At 39.8% G+C, this 20,215-nt stretch overlaps 1 protein-coding gene across 5 annotated transcripts in view; it reads left to right on the forward strand.

Moving 5' to 3' along the window:
* Nucleotides 1–20,215, forward strand: part of LOC142651776 (poly(rC)-binding protein 3-like) — a 709,653-nt gene that overhangs the window by 252,990 nt on the left and 436,448 nt on the right. For all 5 annotated transcript variants that reach the window (XM_075826860.1, XM_075826859.1, XM_075826852.1 and 2 more), the window contains one exon: nucleotides 7,888–7,937. The gene's annotated coding sequence lies outside the window, so the exon portion shown is untranslated. The remainder of the gene's footprint in view (nucleotides 1–7,887; nucleotides 7,938–20,215) is intronic.

Raw genomic sequence — 20,215 nt, forward strand, 5'->3', positions numbered from 1 at the left:
TAAGGAGAGGGCGGGAGCTCAGGAACATCAGCCAGGCTTTGATTGGCCTGACGATCCTGAGCTCCTATTGGCTGCAGACTGCCTCAGTCTGCCAGGCCGGGCGACGCCCGAGCGAGTAACTCTCGATGTCCTGGAGACCAAGGGAGCCAGAGGCAGATAGTACGTGACATCCGTGTTATCGGAACAATGATCGTGAGACAGAGGTAGCCCCCTCCATCTGTAAGACTCCTTAGATGCTGTGGTCGCTATTGACGGGTTGGACTGATGTGATGTGAATTCTGAGCCTTCATCATGAATATGATGTAATAAACTGACTAGCTCAACGTGAAGTACTATTACTTCATTTTTTTTTCTTTATACATTTTCTTTTATTAGCACTTACACGGTACATTAATTTCACTATAAACTCAAAAAGCGCCAAGACATACATATGTTAAATCGACATAGACAAAAATGCCTCTTTAGGTGTTCGTGGCAAAACAAATTGAACTAAAATTTAAATAGAAACATTTAAAAAAAAGTACTATTACTTAATGTGGCAAGATGGGGGTCAATTTTTTAAGTATTTGCTTGATAGGCATCACTCTAAAGCCGGCCATAAAATAGGGAATTCAGATGGCCATTTGTCATTAATTTTTGGTCTGTGAAGATTGTCGTTCTGAACAACAACGACATAAGTTAAAATGACAAATCGCTGATCAATATCTTCCTTTATCTCTTGCCTGGTCTGGGCTTCAATATATGACATGCAGATCTGTCATTTGGCAGGAAGGACTTTACAAGACTGCATCCGACAATGACCGGAAAAATACAACACGGCAGATTAACTTTTCCCACGGATATCTGCCTTTGATCGCCATATTTTACACTTATTCGTGACATGAACGGTACTGACAGTTGGCAGAAAATCATCTAAACTGGCCTTTCTGGCCAATTAGTGTACGGTCAGCTTAATGGTAGAAGACTTCTGTTTCTGAAATGTCTATGACTGAAATCCTTTCTATATATCAATGGGGTTTGCCAAAATCACATGAACATTTTGAAGAAAAAACCTAATTCAGATGTAGGGAACGGAATTTCAGATGCAGAAATTTCTGCACTGGATCTGCCACATGTGAACATACCCTAAGAATTTGTTTGCCTAGTATTAGGCGCACCTAGCAGCAGGTGATACCACCAGATTTCCAAGCCAATTTCTGCCAATCTCTATTGTATAGAAGAGCTAAAGTTGTGTATTCATACACATTACCATTATTTCTTCTGTCCCTGCATTACACAGAGGAAGAAGGCTGACAATTTACATTTTCAGAACACGCAGAGTTAGTTTTTCTCTTTTCATTTATAGTATCTTAATAATTTTTTTCAGTGTTGCAATTTTGTTAAAATTGAAGAGAAAAAAACGTCTCCAATATTTCTTTAACCCCTTCCAAACATATACGTCGAAGGCCGGGAGGAAAAGTATGGAGCGGCCTCAAATGCTGAGCCTGCTCTGTAAGTTGCATGTGTCGACTGTAGGTTACAGCTGACACTTCCCTGCATTGAGCGGTATCGTTTATCTCTTTAGATGCTGCAGACAATAACAACCGAGGCATTTAAGCCTTTAGGAAGAGGGAGCGGACCCCTCTGACATTGTTAGTCAGAAAAATCATCAGTACCATTGATGATCAGCCATTTAGTCTATGGGCCCTGACAAATAACTTGCCATACCTCAGCTTCCTGGACCCCTATGATTTACACCTGTGCCCAAGAATGCCCTAGATGCAGAGGCGTAACTACCACAGTAGCAGCCGTAGCAGCTGCCACGGGGCCCGCGGCATGGGGGGGCCCGTGTCGCCCTGTCAGGCACATTACATTATGTGCCAGGCCTGGAGGCATGGGCCCCCTCATGCCTAGTAGTAGCATCACTAACGTTACACTAGGCATCCGGGGGGGGGGAGAGGGCTGGTGGCCCGGTGATAGTCGCGGGGGGGGGGGGGGCGGGCCGGGTGATAGCCGCTGCATTGCTCCCTGTGCACTGATAGTCTGCCACACAGTTGCATAGGACGGCGATAGGTGGTAGGAGGAGCGCTCAGGCAGGGGAGAGGACAGGGGGCGGAGCTAAAGGGCGACGCGAGACTTCGGGCGGAGGACTAGTATCTCATAGGACGGGTGGAGGACGTGCAGACTGCAGATGCAGAGGACAGGTACATGAAGTTCATGGGAGAAGGGAAAAGTTTTTAGGTAGAAAAATCTGCCTCATAATTCCTTCCGGAATTTTGAGGCATATTTTTAACACTTCCCGCGTTTTTCGTTGTGTTTTTTGTGACGTTTTTCGGCCATCGGGCCGTGGGCAGAAAAACGCAGCAAAAAACGCATTTTCTGCCTGCCATTGTTGTCAATGGGAAGTCGGAGACAGAAACGCCTGAAGAAAGGGCATTAGGCTATGTTCACACGGAGTATTTTGACAAGTTTTTTGACGCGGAAACCGCATCGCAAAGCTCGTCAAAAACGGCCCGAAGATGCCTCCCATTTATTTCAATGGGAGGCGTCGGCGTCTTTTTCCCGCGAGCAGTAAAACTGCCTCGCGGGAAAAAGAAGGGACATGCCCTATCTTCGGGCGTTTACACCTCTGACCTCCCATTGACTTCAATGGGAGGCAGAGAAAGCGCGTTTCGCTGTGTTTTATGCCCGCGGCGCTCAATGGCCGCGGGTGAAAAACGCAGCGAATATCGGCGTGCAGGGATAGGAAAATCTGCCTCAAACTTCCAAACGGAATTTTGAGGCAGATATTCCTCCTGCAAAAAACTCAGTGTGAACATAGCCATACGCTTCTTTTTCCCGCAGCCGTTTTTTACTGCTCGCAGGAAAAATGTCATGGATTTCGGACGTTTTTTGCCACGGTTTCCGCGTCAAAAAACTCAGTGTGAACTCCCCCTAACACCTATACTGAAGCCTTAAGGTCCTGTTCACACAGAGTTTTTTGCAGGCAGAAAAATATGCCTCAAAATTCCTTCTTTCATTTTGAGGCAGATTTTCACATGCCTGCCCGCTGTTTTCCGTGTTTTTTGCTGCGTTTTTTGGCTGCGGACATTGAGCGCCGCGGGCAAATTTCTCTGCCTCTTATTGTCAATGGGAGGTCAGAGACGTAAACGCACGAAGATAGGGGCAAGTCGCTTGTTCCCGTGAGCGGTTTTAGCGCTCGCTGGAAAAAACGCATCCATTTTCGTCTGTTTTTTTACACGTTTTTCCGTGTCAAAAAGCATGCTGAAAAACTCAGTGCGAATTTCCCCTAACACATATACTGATGCCTGCCCTCTGCCACGTTATATAACTTCAAACTTCACACACATTACATTAAAGAAAGGGGTCCTCTGGGCATTTTATATTGATGGCCCATCCTTAGGATAGACCATCAATATCAGATCAGTGGGGGTCCGTGATTGATGGGACCATAGCGTTCGTCTGACTTTTCCCAGCACAACACCATACACACACGGGGCGACTGCGCCTGGGATTGCATTCAAGTCAACGGGACTGAGCTGCAATCCCAGGCGCAGCTGCTACCGATGTGTACGGCATTGTGCCTGGTAAACACTGAAGAGGCCAAGGCGACGAGTTCTACGGCCCCTTCAAAATAGCTGATCGGCGGGTGTTCCGGTAGTTGGACCCCTGCCGATCTAATATTGATGACCTATGATAAAGATAGACCATCAATAAGAAATGTCCAGAGGACCCCTTTAACACCCTAACGACATGCCACGTACATGTACGTAGCAGCCAGTGGCGTAACTACCGCTGTAGCAGCCGTAGAGGCTGCTACGGGGCCCGCGGCATGAGGGGGCCCGTGTCGCCCGCCGGCACGAGCCCCCACCATGGCCGGAGGCTCCGCTAGCAGCCGCTATGGCTGCTACAGCGCGACGCCACTGAACACCACGGCAGAGCTGGGAGGTATCTCCCCGCTCTGCCATTAAACAAAAGACATGTACATACTGTGGATAGGGGATACATGTCTTTTGTAGGACACACTGTAGGTGGGATTTTTTTGGGGGGTTGGGGCTGCATGGCGTTACCTACAGGGGGGGCTGTATGGCGTTACCTACAGGGGGACTGTATGGCATTACCTACAGGGGGGGCTGTATGGCGTTACCTACAGGGGGGGCTGTATGGCGTTACCTACAGGGGGGGCTGTATGGCGTTACCTACAGGGGGCCTGTATGGCGTTACCTACAGGGGGGGCTGTATGGCGTTACCTACAGGGGGGCTGTATGGCGTTACCTACAGGGGGGGCTGTATGGCGTTACCTACAGGGGGGGCTGTATGGCATTACCTACAGGGGGGGCTGTATGGCGTTACCTACAGGGGGGGCTGTATGGCGTTACCTACAGGGGGGCTGTATGGCGTTACCTACAGGGGGGACTGTATGGTGTTATCTACAGGGGGGGCTGTATGTCGTTACCTACAGGGGGACTGTATGGCGTTACCTACAGGGGGGGCTGTATGGCGTTACCTACAGGGGGGGCTGTATGCGTTATCTACAGGGGGGCTGTATGGCGTTATCTACAGGGGGGCTGTAAGAGGTTATCTACAGGGGGGCTGTATGGCGTTATCTACAGGGGGATGTATGGCGCTATCTACAGAGGGGGCTGTATGGTGTTATCTACAGGGGGGCTGTAAGAGGTTATCTACAGGGGGGGGCTGTATGGCGTTTTCTACAGGGGGATGTATGGCGCTATCTACAGAGGGGGCTGTATGGCATTATCTACAGGGGGGGCTGTAAAGAAGGCACTATCTACAAGGGGGGGTTGTGTGACACCCAGGGGAGGGGGGGCCCCAGTCAAAAGTTTGCTATGGGGCCCAGTCTTTCCTAGTTACGCCCCTGCCTAGATGTCTTCAAAGGCTAGCAACTTCCCTGGTGAAGGCAGATTCTTTGTGAAAACCTGGCCATGGATTCCCAATAGTGAATCTATCACGCTACAGAGAAAAAATAAAAACAAAGCGCACATCGTGCCTGAATTTGTATATAACGAAAAAAGAAAATAGGGTCAAAGGTACTGACCTGGTGATGTTATGCTAGGAGCATAACAACCCACACTTGCATTCAGAGGTAACTCTGTCAAAATCGGTTGCCGCCACAGTTCCCAATCCGGAGGTTTGAAGGTACAATATCCGCTGAAGAAATCCAATGAAATGGAAAAAACCGGGGAAATCCAAGGGCGCAGCCGTGTCCAGATAAAATAGATTTTATTTGTACATATAACAACAACAAAAAAAGATTGTGTTTCGAAGCCGTACCGGCCTCTTCGTCAGGTCAGAGTACAAGTGGTTATCCTACGAAAACACACAGTTTATATCCAGAGAACATATATGACTACCGGGTTAAATGAGAGGTCAGATTAAAAGGCGTGTTCAAACAGATCATTATAAACCCATAAAAACTTGTACATAGATATATTTATATATATATATATATACATTAATAATATATCTGCCAGACTAACATAGAATTCGTTAAAAATGTATATAAAAATATAATGAGAATCACATTAAAAATATTTTAAAAAACAGTTCTATTTAAAAACCATGTCTAAAAGAAAAAATGTATATATATGCGCACCCTTATCTTGGAAATATGAGATAAGACCATCCCAAAGGATGTGAATGCATATATGCGCTAATTGAAAGATATATAGAAAAATAAATGAATACATAAATATCTAGACATAAAACAGATTCGGGCAGAAGAAAAAGAAAAAGAAAAAATGGCATTAGATGTTATCACATCGTATATCTATATCCACTATATATGAATCCGACAAAACCTATTAATAGTGGTCTTATTAGATTCATTCGGACCTGTTGGTTTTAATATTTTTAGTTTGTAGATGGTTTTATTGGATTCATTCAGACCTGTCGGTTTTAATATTTTTAGTCTGTAGGAAAAAATATATTGCAATCTATTATAACAATCTAGATGACTGATTAGAGTCTAATCGATTGGAATATTAATTAAAAACTTTCTTAGAAACACAAAAAAGACCATCCAAAAGGATGTGGATAAGATACTCCATATATATGCTAAGTAAGAACATATCAGTACCTAAATATATACATATCTAGACATAGAAGAGAATATTATCGAAATTAGTAGTCACATTTAAAGTGATCACATTGCCTATCTGCATACATTCTATTTGCATCCAAAAAACCGCATTAAATAATGGTCTCATTGAGTTCATTCAGACCTGCCGGTTTCAGTGTTTTTAATTTGTAGATCCAAAATATTTCTTTTTTACAAAGAACATTAAAACGATCAGGATGACTCACTGAGATTTGGTCAATTGGGGTGATAGTAAAACATGCAAAATCACCCTCATGTGCTATAGTGCAGTGTCTAGAAACACTATGAAGCAAAAATTTATTCTTACAATTAAACCTATGTTTATTCAGTCTACAATGCAGGGGTTGAATTGTCCTTCCTACGTATTGGATACCACATATACAATTTATAAGATAGATCACAAAACTAGATCGGCAATTTAAATTCGTTTCAATATTAAATGATTTTTCTGTCTGATGTGATCTAAAAATGTGCGTTTTGTCTGTGATTGATTTACAACAAAGACATCTATTTTGTCCACATTTAAAACTCCCCTTTTCTAATAATGGGTCATGTAGTTGTATTTTTTGTGACGAGTCTTTTAAAAAGGACAGATTCACCCGACTTGGAGCCAGAATATTTTTTATTGTTCTAGCTCTTTTAAACGTTACATGCGGTTTTGAAGGTAGAGTTTTTTGTAAAAACGGGTCATTCTGTAATACATGCCAATGTCTTTTTAATATCTCTCCTATTTTCTTATTTGCTGTATTATATTGTGTAATGAAATTGAGACCAAAACTATCTCGATTCTTCTCATCATTTCGTTCTCTAGAGACACTACCAGTATATTTTATTAGGCAGTCTTCTTGGGACAGTGCAGATGTTTTCTTATATGCATCCGTTAATAGTGTATCTGGATAACCTTTGTCTTTAAAACGTTTATATAAAATTTTACTTTGTTTTTTAAAATCACACTTAAGGGTACAGTTTTTCCTAATTCTTTTATATTGGCTATATGGGATATTTTTAAGCCACTTGGAGTAGTGGCCACTATAAAAATTTAAATAACTGTTAATGTCTACTTTCTTAGAAAAATTGCATGTTAAAAACCTATCCCCTGAATAAGTAATTGTCAAATCCAGATAATCAATTTCTTTTTCTTGGATATTATAGGTGAAATTGATGCCCCATTGATTTTCATTTAGTGAATTACAAAAATTGGTCGCACTTCTCCAGTCGCCATTCCATATAAAAATCAAATCGTCTATATATCTTTTGTATAAAAGGATATGTTCCCTTGCCCATGGGTGATTCCATATAAATTGCTCTTCAAACGCCCCCATAAAAATATTAGCATAGCTCGGTGCTACTCTAGTGCCCATCGCTGTGCCCTGCCTAGATGTCTTCAAAGGCTAGCAACTTCCCTGGTGAAGGCAGATTCTTTGTGAAAACCTGGCCATGGATTCCCAATAGTGAATCTAAATCTATGAGAACTGATCTCAATAGACTAAATTTAAAATTTAAAGTTGACTACAGACATGGGAAATTTATTGGAAGATACAGACAACTTTGATGGGGTCAGCTGACAATCTATTTTCTATAGTGAGTTCGTAATCCATAAGTAGTTTACCTATAAAGCGGTAACGAAATAGAGTTCACTCCCATCTGCAAGTTATTTGCATAGTAAAACGTAGTGATTATGTTTGGAATTACTAATTTGTTAAAATTCCCTTTCAACTGAATTAATAACCCAATTTCTGACTGGAATGAATAAACAGCAATACTTATATTAGTATTTATTTATTTTACAGGTTGGATTGAAGACCACACTGCAGAATTATCAGCGGGATATTATAATAAGGTAAACAAATTACGTGTTGTGTCTTTTTTTATGTTATTTTTCTTGCAAGCTTTTATTTATTCTAGCCAGCTAGTGTGAATTTTACTCTAGCCAGAAAGTGTGATTCAAGTTTTATTCACAATGAATGTTTGTACTATCAAAAGGCTCTAAATATACTGTATATATACAGTACAGATGTAGCCGTCTTTATCTTGACTTTTAATGCATTAAATACACAGTGGAAAGATCCTTTATCTTAACTTTTTCAATGACTTTTCAATGGCTTTTGTTGTGTTATATCATGCTGCAACAAGTTATCACAGTCAAGATAAAGATGGCTACATCCGTATATATATATATATATATATATATATATATGTGTGTGTGTGTATATATATATATATATATATATGTGTGTGTGTGTGTATATATATATATATATATATATATATATATATATATATATATGTATATACATATATTAGTTAACATTAATTTCCTGAAGCTGCTCCAGAGAATGTAAAAATTGGCATCAAAGAAGCTTTCACAGAATGGATGCTCAAATAGGTCAATGTTATTGTCTTTCATGTATAGCAATCAATTAAAAAGGTCAACGTATTTCCCACTTGAGGTAACACGTCTGATTTTATATACAGTTGCAAGAAAAAGTATGTTAGAATTATCCGAATTTTTGCATTGATTACTAATAAAATGCAGTCTAATTGTTATCTAAGTCACAATTAAACTAATAAGACACAAGCAGTTGTACTATTCCGATTGTGTCTTTTATTTAGTGCATTGAGTAATCATCCACAATGCTGGGAGAAAGAGTAAGTGAACCTTTGTGTATTTACTTCTCTAAGAGCTAATAGGCAAAAGTGAGATTGGAAGTGTGAGTTTCACAGGTGCTTTGCCCATCAAATAAGGCACATAAAGCATGGTTACTCACAAATCCGTATTTTTAATTAAGATTGGTAAGTGTGAATCATATCTAGAGGCAAATAACTTTTAGAATACCTCAGAAGATGTATTATAAAGATGGATGAAGCCTGAAAAGGCTACAAAAGCATTGCTAAGGACCTGGGTGTACATCAATCCACGGTTAAAAAATTGTCTATAAATGGAGAAAATTCAGGACTTTTATCACTTTTCCTAGTAATGGGCACACTGAGCAATCCTGAAATGGGGAGAAAGAGCCCAAGGGTAATAGCAAGAGACCTACTGTAGAGTCTACAAACTGCAAAAACCTCTGTTCACGTGTTAAGGCCGGGTTTACACGAGTGCGTGCGTTTTGCGCACGCAAAAAACGCGGCGTTTTGCGTGCACAAAAGGCACTTAAGAGCTCCGTGTGTTATCCCCGTATGATGAGTGGCTGCGTGCTTTTCACGCAGCCGCCATCATTATGACACTCCGTTTGGATGTTTGTAAACAGAAAAGCACGTGGTGCTTTTCTGTTTACATTCATAGTATGACAGCTGCTGCGCGAATCACGCGCGTCCCACGGAAGTGCTTCCGTGAGGCATTCGTGATTTTCACACACCCATTGACTTCAATGGGTGTGTGATGCGCGAACAATGCACAAATATAGGACATGTCATGAGTTTTTCACAGCGGACTCACGCTGCGCAAAAATCACGGACCGTCTGCACTGCCCCATAGACTAACATTGGTCCATACGATACGCGTGAAAATCAAGTGCGTTGCACGGACGTAGTACACGTTCGTGTAAACAAGCCCTTACTGTTAGAAAAACACTAAACAAGAATGGTTTTCATGGAAGAACACCTCGAAAGAAGACACTGTTGTCCTTAGAGTCATACACTTCTCTTCATTCATGCCCAGCTTTATTCACAGCACAGCGTGATCCCGCGAGATCATGCTGTGACGTGACTTCCTCCCGCAGTTCCTTCAACGGAGCAATGGGAGAATGAGCAGACATTGCCTCTAGCCGTGCCAGGACTGATGCTGAGGAGGATAATCGTGCTGTGCTGTGATTAAAGCTGGGCATGAAAGAAGAGAAGTGTATGACGCTGATTGGTCAGCGTCATACACTTTTCTTTACAAACACCCACTTGGTGAAACGGAAAAAAAAACGCACAGTCGGGCATTTAGAAAAGATTTGCATAAATCTAAAAATGAGCAGAACTTTGTTAATAATAAACGTTTGTTCAAAAAAACAAAAAACAGTAGTTATCTACATCAAAGAGTTTATTAGATTAGGTAGGAAATAGAGAAATATTAATCTGGTGACAGAGCCTCTTTAACTTACAGTGCCTCGTACAGTGATATACCCATAAATCTTAAGGTCCCATTGAAAAACTAACAATGGGCTTCAGTCAGAAAAAGGGTAAAGAAAAGGTGAAAAATGCTATAACACCTAAAACTGAATATTCTATGTATGTGTGTATATAGGGACGAAGATACAATTTTTTGGACAAGTTTATAGAGTTTAGTAATTAAATTCCTGCTGCCTGCAGCTACCACAAGGTGGAGCTCATTAAGTTTGGATTTATACAGCTTCTGTTGAACTGATTGAGAGCTTATTAATCTCTATACAGTCAGCTCCCTCTAACTGTGTCAGGTTAACACAATTGTATCATGTCATGAAACAGCAGGAGTAATTCACGGCTTGGCTTCTATTTCAGAAGGTGAACATACTTTTAAGATAGCACCAATTTTCTCCTACATAATAACAATGTAGCCCAGTCACATTTCCATACATTTCCAGATAGGAGAAGAGAGCCATGGTGAACCATGATGATGAATTATGTACCTAACTCCACAAGTTCTATACGTGAATGACTAAAGCAATTGATTTGTGTAAAAAATATATCATCAAGTATGTACAGTATGTTACATCATTTAATCGATAGTATAGGGCTATAAATTAGTAATAGCAAAGCTTCTACAACAGCCTGTATGTGACATACAATGCATTTTGTTTTTAACTCTGATATACTATGAGTACTGAATCAATGAAATCAGATTAACGACTGAAGTGTTCTCCATATGAGATATTTTGGTTGCTATTAACTCAGATTTAACTCTTTAAACATATCAAATGTCAGCTGAATTGAAGCTTCTTTCTGAATTTTTGTTAGTTTAAACTGGTTCAGAATTTTATATTTAATATAATTATATTTAAATGTTATTATATTTTAATATTTAGAAAAATGTAACTATGTACTCAATGTAAGCTAGTATGAGTATTAGGACAAAATTGTGAATTACTTGTATACTCTGGATATAGTGACTGAAGTAAATTATTATACATTTTTATTCTTTTGTGGGTGATAAATACTATTTAACCCCTTCCCCCTGCTGGCATTCTGGGCCCTAATGTCCAAGCCATTTTTTAGATTTTTCCATTGTCACATTCGAAGAGCTGTAACTTTTTTATTTTTGCGTCGGCATAGCTGTATAAGGTCTTGTTTTTTGCGGGACGACTTGCAGTTTATATTGGTACCATTTGAGAGTAGATGCGACTTTTTGATCACTTTCTAACACATTTTTTTTAAGTCAGGATTAACAGAAAACAGCAATTTTTCCATTGTTTTTTATTTTATTTTATTTTTTTTGGGCACAAATCCTTTCATACAAATTCATCAACGAAAGCTGGAAAGGGGCGTGGTTTAATATACACCAATTTGTGCCAAAGTTTTGGTGCAAAAAGGTGGACTAACGGAGATTTTACACTGGGCAATTATCAGGCAAAGGATCATTCATAGAATGCTCGTTGCTGATAATTGCCCTGTGTAAACAGGGCAGCGATCAGCAGATGAATGAGCAAACGCTCGATCATCTGCTGGTCATATCGTTTTAAAAAAGTTAAATATTATCGTTGTTGGCAGCACATCTCCCTAAACAGGGAGACGCGCTGCCGACATGATAATAATGTATGGAGATGAGCGATCAGAGTAACGACTGCTCGTCCCCATACATAGCTCCTTGTGACAGGAGCAAACGAGCGCCGATCAAAGAGCTGTCTATATCATATATGTGTATTTTTACTTTTTTCAATATTTTTGCAAAATGAAACTGCTTTTTAGGGAAATAAGATTTGATTTTTACTGTGAATAATGTTTTTTTTCCTTAATCAACTTTTTTAAACTATATTTATTATTTTGTAAGTTCCACTAGGGGACTTCACAATTTGATACTATGGTCGCTTCTATAATGCTTTGGTATTCTTAGTATATCAAAGCATTATTACCTGTCAGTATAAAATTAGCAGGCAATCCTTTTAGGCCATGCCTAGACCCCCAGCTGCCATGACAACCATCAGCATGGGGATGGGAAAACAGAGGAAGCCCCGTCCCTCTGTTAAGCTCCTTAGATGCTGCGGTCCCTATTAACTGTGGCATTTAAGGGCATATAAGGGGTTAAACTGCCATTGCAGTGGGATGTTGGTGGTGCGGGGCACAGCTTCTGTGTCCATGCCATCACCATGATTTAACTTTACGTTGATATGCGGAAAGTTAGTCCTCAATGCGATGTACAGTTATGTTGTAGTGCGGAAAGTGATTCATATATAAAATACTTTCAGAAAGTAGGGGTGCTTTCCCTTTCTACTTTAAAGAAAAAAGAAAGAGTCAATATAACATTGCATTTATAAAGCTGTGAACAATACTACATATTGTTTAGCAGTATGTAAATTAATTTTTAATGAATACAGTTTTCAAAAATGTAATTTTTTTCTAATATTTTATCTACATTGTGAACCTTGATTTTTTTTTTAAATAATATTCCGCATTTCTGTAGTAGTAGATTCAAAAATTTAGACTTTATTCACATGGTATGGCCTTTTATTTATTTCCTTTAATGTGATTTGAATTTTTCTTTGGCACACAATTCAAAGTCCATTTACGCATTTTAAGCTACCTGTATTTTACTGCAGTGTTGATCTAGATGTAGATAAAACAATGGTACAGTAATTAGAATAAATCCATGGATCAACTAGCAATTTGCAGCAAATTAGAACATATCATTTGTAAGATTATTTTTTGGGCACTTTTAACCCTTTCAGGACTGAGACATTTTTTGCTTTTTCATTTTCATTTTTTACACATACCTTACCGAAGTTTTGGGATTGTGAATAGACATCGCGTCCTGGCTGGAGGTAGGGGTTAAACAAATCAACCATTAATATATCCTTAGCAGAGAGTTCCATAGTCTAACTTCTCTTACAGTAAAGTTGCCACATTGTAGATAGTGCCACACACAGCTTCCCCTTTTAGACAGTGCCAGGCATCCCCTTGTAGATAGTGCCACATACCACTCTTGTAGATAGTGCCACACACCCCCTTGTAGATAGTGCCACACAGCCACCTTTTAGATAGTGCCACATACCGCCCTTGTAGATAGTGCCACATATCATCCCTTGTAGATAGTGGCACAAACAGCCCCCTTGTAGATAGCACCACACAGCCCCCCTTGTAGATAGTGCCACACCTCACTCTTGTAGATAATGCCACACACCTCCCTTGTAGATAGTGGTCCCCCAAACAAATAAAAAAATTTGCAATTACCTAGCCCCATTCTCTCGATGAACGGAGCTGCTCCACAGTCTCCTCAGCAGCCTATGAGACGCCAAGACGGGACCCTTGCGTAGGCTGGCGTGATCCAGTGACGTCATCGTGCAGGCCTGCACAGGGATCCTGTCCCAGCACCTTGTAGGCCGCATGCCTAATATGGCCTGTAACCCAGGGAATGGCAGAGCAGGGAGATAGCTCCCTGCTCCCCAATAGTATTCATTTGCATGTGCGTTCTAAGGACGCTGATACAATTAAATGTGTATATGTTAATACAGAAGAAACAGAGTCTAAAGCCAATATATGTCAAAAAGTATCAAAAAATGCTTTATTTAAATATGCAAAACAACAAACATTTAAAAAGATATATATGACAGGTGAAACTCAATAAGTAATCGACATAGAGATACATCAGGGAAACCAGAGTTATAAATGGTGAACCCTTTTTGGTATGGGTTGCAGTAAGAGTATCACTGGTATGAAATATGAAAAATTGCACTCAGTACACGTATTAGTGCTAATAAAGGACACAAATGGTCCAAAGAAAAAGCGTAGTGTACTAGGAAGATAGACATAAACCATACCCTGAAACTTCAGCTAAAAACAGGATATTCTTACCCATAGAGTGTCCTTAAGTGTTTCCTGATGATCACTGTGTGCGCCCCGACGCGCGTTTCGCGAATGATAGCTTCCTCAAGGGGGTCTCAATTAAATTAAATGTGGCAGTCGCCAGGGGATTCTGATGCCTGGTTCTAGTGTTGCCAATAGGCATGAGGGGGCCTGTGCCGCCTGGCCCGGAACAGAAATGTTATGTGCCGGGTGGCACAGGCCCCTTCATGCCGCGGGCCCCATAGCAGCTGCTACTGCGCGGTTGCTATGGAGCCCTGTGACACCAAGTCCACAAACCAGCGTGTAAATGTGAGTATGTATGTACTGTAATTGTGGAAAATTAATCCACTCATTAAGGGCGCCTATAGTATAGTAAGTTATTTATTAAATTATTAGTAAATTATTATAATTGCATAAACTATCACGAGAGTGCAATGCAAGGAGATTAAAAGCTTGACTGTAGACAGTCAGGAGGTGCTTCCTTACAATTCGTGCAGCTGTTAAATAGTCACACTTACAAATTACAGTCATGAAGCAGGGCTACAACAATGCTAAATTCTGTGTTAACCTGTAAGCATGTGTCACTGATTCTATTCCAGGCCGGTAGGAAATAATTTCTTAAAGGATTGAATCCAGTGATGGCATATGAAACTAGAAAGGGTCTGCTGGCAGTGTCAACCAATGTGGAAATAATTAGTATATGTGTTTTGGCAGTGTGAAGACCTGCAGTGCTCGGGGTTCCTCCAGAGAGGTCTGCTCTGTCACTCAATAAACCAATCTGTGGGTGACTTTAATTTTATTTGACAGCGTCTGTCTGGCAAATAGAGCTGAAGTGGAGATTGGTGCTAGTAATGAAAGGTTTTCTGAATGCTGTTTTGGAAATAGATAATAAAGAACCTTAGCTATATTTTCAGCTGTTTAGAAATGCATTTACACTATATTATTTTGACAGCAATCTTCATTTATATGCAGCTCTTTATCAAAGTCAAATATTTTGTGCAAAAGGAATTGTAAAGTATAGGCTTCTATGTGTAATGGCTATTTTTACTTGCTTGTATATACAGTATATAACTATATTTACCCTTCAAGGCTCAGTAAATTGCATTTTAGCATCTATGAAATGATCGTACAGTTATGTTATTTGGTGCTTTTTATGTAATTTATTTTATACTTCTGATGTTTTTGCTGCTCGGTATGTTCTACTGTTACGGGATAAGTAAAGTTCAATGCATATAAAGACAATTATTCTGTGTCAGACAGTCTGGGATGAATTATTCTACAATGCTTGGTTTAGTAACTTTTTAAGGTCCATTTACTCAAAGTTTTTCAATATCTGCCCATAATGTATTTTTCTATTACAAAAGAGTGAAAATGAAATAGTAAATACATGTTTCTAACTAGCTTTCTGAGGGAACATGCATCAGCTGCTCAGCAGCCCACATCCTCTCAATTGTCACATTTACCCTCAATCATTACACTAGACACCATTGAAGACACCTTGTAGATGGGAAGATATGACCCAGCATATAGTTGTGCTGTTCAGTACCATATGCCAAAAGGTAACTTAGCACTCTCTGATCTTCTATGGGCAACTATCAGAGTGTTAGTGTACGCACCCCTCCCCAAGAATGTAATATATACAAATAGCTATATATTGACAGGAATACATGAAATTTTCCCTGCTCCAGTGCTGCTACTATAGTGATTCTATAATCTCCACCAGGAGATAGTCCCATATGGTGCTGACTGTGGAGCCAATCACCTGCCACAAGGGTCTATTTCTTATGGGCTGATTCACAAATAACCTATTTGACCCTGTAGCCAATTGAATAATGCAATAAAAAGTAGATGTGCACATGTTCTGTCTAGAATGGAGGGTGGGCCCAAGGATTTCCACTCCGACACTGGAATTACCCCTCTTCAGACGAGCACAATCTGCCTCGTATTTTAAACACAACATACCTTCTGTACAACCCTGGTCACAGCAGGGACAGTAGATGGCTTTACCAAAAGCTTAGATAATTTCCTAGAACGAAAAAATATCAGCCCCTATGTGTAGAAATTTTTATCTTCCCTTTTCCCATCCATTGGATGAACTTGATGGACATGTGTCTTTTTTCAACCGTACTAACTGTGTAACTATGTAACTATGTAACTATGTAACCCTCCGTTTCCATCCATACCCTTTAGGTTGCAAACTTATATGAACAGGTATCTCTCTCCTACTGTATCATGCTATCTCTACTTTTGTATCTACATTAGCACTCCATTCTTTTTTTATTACTGTATTTGTACTTGCATTGCACTTTGAAACTTGTTTTGTGAAGCATTATATAGCACCCCAAAAGACAATAAAGAGAACTGTTACCAATTACAACCAAAACTAAAGAAAAGAATGTTAAATCTAGTCTAATAAGTAATGAGTGAGGAACTTATCATATGGTTGTTAGTCTATTCCGCATGTCCTCTTTTACTTAAACATGCTACTTCCTCATGTGAAATGCCATATCATTCGTTTTTCTATATCAGTTCAGAGAGGAAAATGCAATTCCGGTAATCAACAAGCTATTGCTCATCCCATCAAGGCAGCCGAAAATTGGAAGCAATTAATTAGGTTTAAGTTAATTAAAATACAAGAAATTACAATCTTATGATTAGTATAGTGTTTCTGTGCCCAACAAACTTGCTGTTTCCATACACTTTGACTTTCAAATAACCTATTACAGAGTGAGCACTTTCGATAATTGTTTCCAATCCAGGCATTGTCTTTAATTTCATTAAAAGTGACCCTAGGGTAAGAGGACAATTAAAATACTTACCTATTCAATTTGCTGAATATTGGGTTGAACTTTTGATGGTGTTAAGCTTATTAGCCAGTCTTTGCAATCTAAAAAATATATACATAAAATTCGAAAAGCCGGAAATAAAAAAAGAATATCTATTTTAAAAATAAAATGAAGCATTAACATTAGAATCTGATTTAATTAAAGTTTGAAGAGTAATTTCTAGATAGGTCAATAGAACATGCTTGTTTGTATTACCATTATGTTTTCAGGGCATAAGGGTACTATTACATAGGCAGTGTAAACGAGCACTGATCAACGAGACAGATGGCTGATCGGCGCTCGTTTGCTCCTATCACACAGAGCAATTATCGGATATGTTTAAGGACAAACGCTCATTACTACACGTTTTCATCATTTCGGCAGCGCGTCTCTCTGTTTACACAGGTAGAAGTGGTGCCAAAAATATTGATTTTTAATTCTGCATAATAGATCAGATCAGCCGTTGTACGAGCGTTTGCTTGTTCATCAGCTGATCATTGCTCTGATTACAGGGGGCAATGATCGGGAACAAGCGTTCATATGATTGCTTGTTTGCCCAATCATTGGCCCGTTTAATAGGGCCTCATGAGATGGTGTTGTACGGAGCTTCTGTTAAATCCAATTCGATTTAAAAATTTTACAGAATACTAATCTAAAGACCAAAGCACTTTTAGATGGATTTTTAATTTTTTTTTGCTAGGAGGAGAGGTTCTGCTTTGTTCACAAAAGTGCAGCATAAAAAAAAAAAAAAAATAATTCATGTGAATGAGCCTGCCTTGACCTTATTCAATTTGTAACCTTCAGTATTCAGTTAATTAAAAAAAAATCACACTAAATAAAATAATAATGAATAAGGAAATTATTTACTTATGTATCCTAACACACAGTAACTGTACGTTGTGGTTAAGGTGCAGGTTCAGAAGCTAAGCCCAGCCATCACCAGCGGGTGTCAGCTGTATATTAAAGCTGACACCCTGCTATAAGGCCGGGACTGGAGCTAGCCTACAATTTGGCCAATTAACGATGCGATCGCAGGGTTAATGATGACTGCTTTGGCAACCGGAGGCAATGACTTCCTGTCTGCCAAGTATGGAAGCCTGTTAGGCCCTGCCCAGCGGCGGGGCCTGAAAGGCTTCCTGTCATGAAAAGAAGATGGTGCAGGCTCAAAGGCTGAGCCTGCATCATCAGCCTTGGGTGTCAGCTGTATGCAACAGCTGACACCCTGCTGTAATGGCAGGGAACGAAGCTAGCTCTGATCCCTGCCGTTAACCCCTTAGATGCCTCCATCAAAAGCAATCGCGGCATCTTAGTGGTTTGTAAACAACCGGCATCGCCACAATACGATCGCCGGGGTGCCGATAGTTACTATGACAGCTGGAAGCCAAACAATGGCCTTCTGGTCTGCCACATACGGAAGCCCATTAGGCCCTGCCCAGAGGTGGATCTTAATAGGCTTGCTTTCAGTGTATAACGGTTAGCTCTAATGCATTGCACTACGTGGGTAGTTTAATGTATTAAAATAAAGATCAGAGGGGCAGGTCTTCAATTCCCCTAGTGGGACAAAAAAAATTTAGAAGAAAAGTTAATAAAAATGTTGTACAAAAGTGTATTAATAAAACTTTCAAGTTAAAAAAAAAACTGCCTTTTTTCCTATAAGACTTGTATTATCAGAAAAAAAATAAAAACTTTAAAAAAATACACATATTTGGTATCACCACATCCGTAACGACCCAAAGTATAACACAACAATGTTATTTTTCCCGCATGGTGAGCACCAAAGAAAATAAAAGACAATGTCAGAAACTCAATTTTTTTGGTCACCACCTCTTGCAAAACATAGAATACAAAGTGATCAAAAAGTTGCATGTATTCCAAAATAGTACCAATAAAAACTACAATCTGTCCTGCAAAAAAACAAGCCCTTTCACAGCTTTTGTGACTGAAAAATAAAAAAGTTATGGCTCTCAGAATATGGTGACACAAAAAATGTATTATTAAAAAAAAAAAGGGATTTGATTGTGCAAATGCTGCAAAACATAAAAAAAAAACTATATTATATATATAGTATCATCGTAATTATATTGACCTGCAGAATAAAGTAAAAATTACATTTATAAGCAACGGTGAACAGTATAAAAAAATAAAATATAATAAAAAACATTGTTAGAATTGCTGGTTTTTGGTCACCTTGCTTGCCAGAAAATGGAATTAGAACTGATCAAAAATCGCATGTACCCGAAAATGGTACCAATGAAAACTACAGATTGTTCCGCAACAAATGAGCCCTCCCACAGCTCCGGTGAAGAAAAACGAAAAAAGTTCTGGCTCTCAGAATATGGCAACACAAAATGTGCAGAGCGTTCCAAAAGCGGAAAATATTTAGCACCATTTATCAGTACTCAGTACTCTGCCCAATTTACAATTGCCCCCACATTATAATCCGACATACCCGCAAAAACACCAAATAGAGCTTCTACCAAGCAAAATCCACGTTCCAAATGCCAAATGGCGCTCCATCTCTTCTGAACCCTACAGTGTGCGCAAACAGCAGTTTACATCCGCATATATGGCATCGCCATACCAGGGAGAATACACTTAACAGTTTATGAGATATTTGTCTCCAGTGGCACAAACTGCAAAACCACAAAAAAGGCCATACTTACTAAGTGGGTGGGTGAAAACCCGTTCCTAGCAGGATGCAGACAGGTCAAAAATGCTGCAGAAGTAGGGTGCATTAAATAGTGATAGCCACTCCCACTAGACTTGAGGGGAGTGGCGAACTAAGTGCTCACAAGTGTGCAATAAATGTGTGTCAGTGTTAGTGTAGTGCTAGGGTGTGAATGTATGGTAAAAAAGAAAAGTGTATGTATGGAAGTGTCAGAACTGTGTGATAATGTAATAGAAAATAAATAAGTGTGATGAATAGGGGTCAGTGCTGTGAATAGTACATGGGGTGACAGTACTATGTGTAATACGTGGAGGGATAATGTGCTGGTCATCAGGCATAGCATATCTTGCCGAATCACAGCCTATTTGTAACGCCCTTACTGTCAGCTAAGGCGGGCTGCTCTTCATGCCAAACCAAACACCAGCATATCATGCCCTCCCAGCATATAAGACCTGGACGCGTCCTAAAAAAAAGTATACATAGTAAAAATATCCATGAAACATGGGGTATTAGTTGTTATTTTGGCCAAAATACGCAAAGCTCGCAACCCAATGTCAAGGGTCCCCAGTGCGTTGTGAGTCCCTAACTAGAACTTTTCGTTCCTAATTTAAAAACACCAGCAGAAAAAAATGAGACATAGATAACTTCAAAACCACAAAAAGGGCC

This window comes from Rhinoderma darwinii, chromosome 5 (assembly GCF_050947455.1).
Source record: "Rhinoderma darwinii isolate aRhiDar2 chromosome 5, aRhiDar2.hap1, whole genome shotgun sequence".
Classification (NCBI taxonomy): Eukaryota; Metazoa; Chordata; class Amphibia; order Anura; family Rhinodermatidae; genus Rhinoderma; species Rhinoderma darwinii.